Source organism: Triticum aestivum, chromosome 4B, assembly GCF_018294505.1.
Source record: "Triticum aestivum cultivar Chinese Spring chromosome 4B, IWGSC CS RefSeq v2.1, whole genome shotgun sequence".
Lineage (NCBI taxonomy): Eukaryota > Viridiplantae > Streptophyta > Magnoliopsida > Poales > Poaceae > Triticum > Triticum aestivum.
The window spans coordinates 215,068,675-215,074,864 of NC_057804.1; positions in this window are offsets into that span (position 1 = coordinate 215,068,675).

Consider the following 6,190-nt stretch of genomic DNA (forward strand, 5'->3'; position numbering starts at 1 on the left):
TAAGACAATGAAGTGCGGTCCCGTGGGCCCCGAGAGGGAAATGTAACTCCTGCGGAAGGCCTTGTGGTGCTCCCGCAGTACGAGCTCATGCCAAAATTGGAATTTGTTTCTTACTAGTACTACCAACTGGAGTAGTACTAGTAAGGTACACGTGCATTGCACGCATGAGATTCTGGTGGTTTGTGCATTATGCTTCTACATGTGGAGTTTTCTGGATTCTAACATGTGGCAAAATCTGGTGGAATGTAAGGTTAGGCAAGTTTGATTAACTTAGGTGATTGTTTGGTTCAAGCCACACCTTAGGCAAGCCACACTGGCCCCACATGACATACACACAAAAAATGTGGCAAGATTTCCTTAGGCTTGCCAACTTGTGGCTCCCATTTTGAAGAACTTATTAATAACTTTGCCTGAGCTTAGTTGTGGCAAAGTTAGTCATGAATTAAGTTCAACCATGGAGTCTTCTAGATTATAAGTACATGTGGCAGAATCTGGTGGATGATATCCAATGGCCAGTAGTACTCGGATTTGCCATCTTTGTACCGTCGGATTGGCTTCATCCAACGACCAACTTTCAAAGTTTTTTCACACACTATATAGGGGGTATAGATATAGGCCCTGTTTGGATACTCTAACACAGTTAGAGTTAGAGTTATTTTCTAACCCACTCTAACCCAAATAAGCACCTCTTCACCGGGATAGTTGGGTTAGATGGAACTAACCCACTCTAACCCTCCCTGTTTGGATATTTTTGGGTTATTTGAGCTCCCAACTAACCCAAACTAGCTCTAACCCCATGATCCAAACAGGGCCATAGATGTGCCGGTCCGTTGCAATGGATCCAAAGTATATCTATTTAGTGGAGTGCACTCTAAACACATTATCTATTTATTTTTCTCTAACCTTCCGTAGCCATGCAACCAAGCCACATAAGCTTCATGGGTGCCCCCCACATCATATTATTCATACTACATTGATTGAAAAAAAGATAAATCACCCAGAACAAGATCTTCCCATTTTTTGTTCCTACGATGTTGTGCCGTGCACGTATCTACTAGTTGTATAGTGGTAGTACTAGTAATATAGTATTAGGAGTACAAACTTGGTAAGTACTAGTAGGAGTAGTACTAGTACGGGATGCTCCTACTCTATCAACGAGCCCTGTCTGACACAAAATTTCTTGGCTTCCATGCTACAGCTAGATCTTCCCCTTGTTTCTGTTTTCCAACCCGGCGGCGGGCGGGGTGTCGGTTTGCTCAACGGGCTGTCCCACATGAAAGTGAAAATGCTAGGCACAGGGGCGGAGGTACGTGAGGGCCAACATGTGCCCTGGTCCGCCCAACCTAGCAGGATTTTCGTAGTTGTACATCCAGTTTTGAGGCATGGAACGTCAACGCAAGGGTAATTTCTATAGCCGGGGTAGACTGGCACGCCCAACATTTTGCTTCAAGCTCCGCCACTGCTAGGCAACACGCCTTCCCTAAGCTATGTGTCGTGTCGGACGGGCCGTGTTCTACTCCCGATTCCCGGGCGTGTGGGGGTGCGACGCGAACGTGGCAGGCCTTTTCCTTTTACTAGCAATGTGCCCGTGCGTTGCGACGAATCCAAAGTAGTAGAATAGTAGTATTTGTTCACAAACTTGAAAGAAATCACTATTGTTTTGATATACTCCTAATATATTACTCCCTCTATACCTAAATATTTGTCTTTTTTTGAGATTCCAAATGGACTATCACATACGGATTATATAGACATATTCTAGTGTTTCTAGCAAGATGCCCGTGCGTTGCACAAAGTTGATGGAAAAGGTAAGCACAACTTATAAATTGACGGATGGAGTAATAGTTACAGTGATGCATATAATTAAGCAAAGGGATCGCACATGTCGGTATTGACTGGAACGAGAATGCAACAGCATAATAAGAATTAAGGCCACAATGATGCGATCGCAGTGGTGGTTACAGAAGGCAAGAAGAAAGATGGATCCACGAACGTACGACCTCCTCCTCCTCAACTTAGTGCGTCGGGCCACCGACCGGCGGCTAAGGAGTGGCGTCTTTTGTGGCGAGGTCGAGGTGCTTCTCAACAAAGGCATCCAAGGCTTCCAGCCGGTTGAGGAAGGCCAACGTCGTAGCGTCCTCACTGGCCTTGTAGATACCTATGTACACGATTTGCTCGTACGCGTGGAGTGTAGGTCGATGAATTCTTGCAGGGCGAGGCGCCTCGCGGAAAGCGCGACCTCCAGGTAGACATTCTTCGTGGCGTCGGCGAGCAGTCGCAGGGCCACCAGTGCTTGAAAGAGGTTCTGGCCATGGAGGCTGATTAGGGTGGCAGGCAATGAGGAGCCCGGGCGCACGGGATGGAGGAGTACGGTGATGTCATCCACGAGATTCTTGAGGGCGGTGAACTTGTTGCTGGTGGCAACAATCATCTGGTCCAACTAAGAGTCGTAGTTGGCATCGACGGCGGCCATCCACCAGCCGGTCTCCAACACCGTCTGGAGACGATCCTCGGTGCCATGCCGCATGCCGGCGTCGTGGACCATCTGGCGCAACCGCTGGCCGCTCACGCGCATCGCCGCCATGGGTCCGGAGCGAGCTCTTTTGTGCTTAGTTTAGGTGCTTAGGCAAGTGCTTAGGTGCGTACGATGTGGTAGATGCATTGGAATGGAGGAAGGGCGCCTTTATATGAGGGCAATGAGGGCAAACTGCGTTGCATTCACATCGTGCATCCTCTTTTCCCAGACCTCCTCCCATTACTTCCCTCATGCATTAATTGAAGGAGGATGCATTGGCCGTTCAACATATCGGGAACCGCTACTCCCTCCCTCGTCTGCATTAAAGGCGTATCGGGAACTGCACCGCCCGTTGTCAAATCAAATACTCCCTCCGTCTAGGTGAGTATTAAGTCATCTTACGAAAACCAAATACTAGTAAACACATAGGCATGGTGCATTAACTCTCACGTTGCTTCTTATTTTTTGACATAAATAGAGGAATCAACCAAGAAGAGATGTGGGGCTTGTATGCTTTTAATGACTTGAGACTATCAAACAGGACATGCAGTGGTCAGCTCGTTGCACAAGAACAAATACAACCCACGTCAGCACACACGCATCTTATAGCATCACATCCAATGGCTATAAAAGAATAATGAGACCAAATTATATCTCATCTAGATGAGTTCTAGAAAAACTATATTAATAATACTTAGTACTCATGCGCCATGTATCATATAAGTATCATGTAGTACTTTATTTATTGTCATGTAGGACACATAGTTCACGAGCGCTCTCTATATGTACCACCTTTTTTTAATTCAAGTTTTGCTCCATGGCGCAATCCATCGATACTACTACTGTACAAAAGTGGAGTATATCATTTTTTTAAAGGCTAGAGGGAGGGGCAGAGAAGTTCGGTCGATTTCACGAGAGGCGAGGGCCTTTGTGATTTGACGGCTCACTAATGCTGTCAAATCGAATAGTACTGCACCGCCCGCTGCACGCCCGGCGCCTCCATTAAGGCTGGTCATAGTGGGGAGTAACTTAGACTAGTAACATGCATATGTTACTAGTCTATGTTACTACCTCTATAGTGCATAGTATCATAGATTAGTATCATAGGTGGTCTCATTTATTGCCATGCATGACACATAGTAGCATCACATTTATTATGTTACGGTATCTACCTATGTTACTATAACCATCTCTCTCTTCTTTAATTGCCTGCCACATAAGCATGTCCATGAGTCCCAAGTGCATGATACTACTTATGTTACCCCCACTATGGCCAGCCTAAACCCCTCCGTTAAACCCGCATGCAAACCGAGAATCCTACTCTGGCCACACGTCCGTTCATGAGTGGGACGGAATTAAACGCAACACCGGCCGAGCTCCTCCCGTCCGCCCTCAGTTTAAACGAGGCCAGACGCCGGCCAAGCTCCTACCATCCGCCCTCTATTTACACGAGGCCAGACAGACAGCGGGCAAGAATCGCACCCCTCCGCCGCTCCCCCATCTCCTCCTTCACCATTTTCCCCACCCTTCTGATGGCTTCCGATGAGCCGTTCTCCGGCATATTACCCGACTGGGTGGCCCGTCGAGCCCTCTGGATACGGGCGAGGCCGCTCAGTGCTTCACCAACCTCGCTTGGCCCAATGGAGCCAGTTTCCGCCCCAAGCAGGCGCGTGGTTTAGCAACTCGCCGCTCCAGTTCAACTCGGCGAGGAGTGGCGAGTTGCTCCACACCAGCACAGCGGCGAGCACGCGGGTATGGGCGCCGTCGCTGCCGCGTCGTACCTCGCCACTAGTGTCTGTGGTGGCCACGCCTCCCGTGTCTGTGGGTGCGCCTCCCGTGCCTGCGGCACTGCCATGTAGGCAGAGACAGAAGTCGGGTGCATGGAGAGCGACGAGTCGGTGGCCAGCTTCTCCGTGTCCGCCACCATAATGAAGGAGAAGTAGAATAAGGGAGGCCGCCGCCACTTGGGACCCATGAAGGCCACCGCCGATGCGACGACGGCGGATTCAGGTGGTTTCTTTGCTGCTTCGTCTCTTCTGAGGACCTTCGTCGACCCCGCAAGTGTTTGACGGACATGAGGAAGACATAGGGATCCGCGGGCGGCCATTTAGAACTAAAATAAGTCTAATGGAGGGAGTATTAATTATACAAGAGAGCTGGATTGGCACCTCTTAGTTCATGTAAATGTAATGAAATCCATCATGTTTATATTAAGATTCGGCTTTTTCATACGAAATCCTTCATGCTTATATGAAATCAGTCTGTGTTTGCACGAATTTCATCTGGTTGGTTAGAGTTGTAAAAATGTATGCCGCTGGCGTTTGATGTCGTCCTCCATGGAAGGAAGCGGGAGGAAATTTGCCGGCTGCCGTTGGAGATGCTCTTTATGCTGGAAATAATAGAGTGACATCCAATCCATTTGAGTTAATTGCCTGTATGATTGTCCCTCTATAAAAAGTTAATTGCATGTACAGTGTACACGTGACTTGCAGGGTGGCTACAGCTTCGTACAGAAAGTTAAAAAGAAACAAGTCCATCCTTAATATTCTAAGTACTCTATGGGTTCCACTGTCAGTACAGTATCAAAAGAAGTATATATTAAATAAGTAGAGTAATATATAATATACAAATCTAAAGTTAAAAGACAGAATTCGAACTCATGTCATCGCGTTGCGAGCATCCAACGCTAACCAGCCCAACACATTTTTATTGTAGACCATGCTGGAGATATATCTCCATGTCTACTCTTATATATACTCCACTCGTTCCTAAATATTTGTCTTTTTCAGATTTCAAAAGGACTACCACATACAGATGTGTATGTAGACATATTTTAGAGTGTAGATTCACTCGTTTTGCTACGTATGTCTTTTCAGGAAGGGGTCAGATTTGCCCTTGATTTATTTATGAGGTATCCAGATGGCACTGCACCGCCAAGAAAAGAGGGTAACATCAAAATTATGGACTACTTTTTTGAGTATGTTGGTAAGGTCCAGTCATAGTCACTTGTTGAAATCTCTAAAAAGACAAATACTCCCTCCGTCCGGAAATACTTGTCATCAAAATGGATAAAAGAAAATGTATCTAGATGTATTTTAGTTTTAGATACATCTATTTTTATCCATTTTGATGACAAGTATTTTTGGACGGATGGAGTAGATAACATAGTTGGTGATGATGGTGTGCGTGCCATCCTGCAATATAGGCCATCGTATTTATATCTAACAGATAGGAAAGAAACTATGGCAATTTTGCAAAAATATACCCACACGTCTCTCCATGTTCACAAATAAGGCCTTCCCTCGTTCAGCCTTTTCTCTCACAAGATAAACTACTCATACAAATGCATCTTGATATTCCATGCAACGCATGGGCAGCTAGCTAATTTCTTTTAAAATAGTTGCTGCGATAATTGGGTTGAAGTGATATATTTTATGTCTGCACCGAATGATTTCAAATTCACTAGTAGTAACAAAGAAAAGGTTGCCTTGTTAATTAACAGAAAACAGGGTGAAAACTATCACATGAGGCCGGTAAAAACAAGGCACACTGGGTTCAGCGTCATCGTCACTACAGCTATGCGCACGCGAGAAGTCTACATATCGAGGGGGCTACCGAGCGAGGCACCAAGACACAATGTTTGAGAGAGAAACCAATTGACAGATTATGATCAGA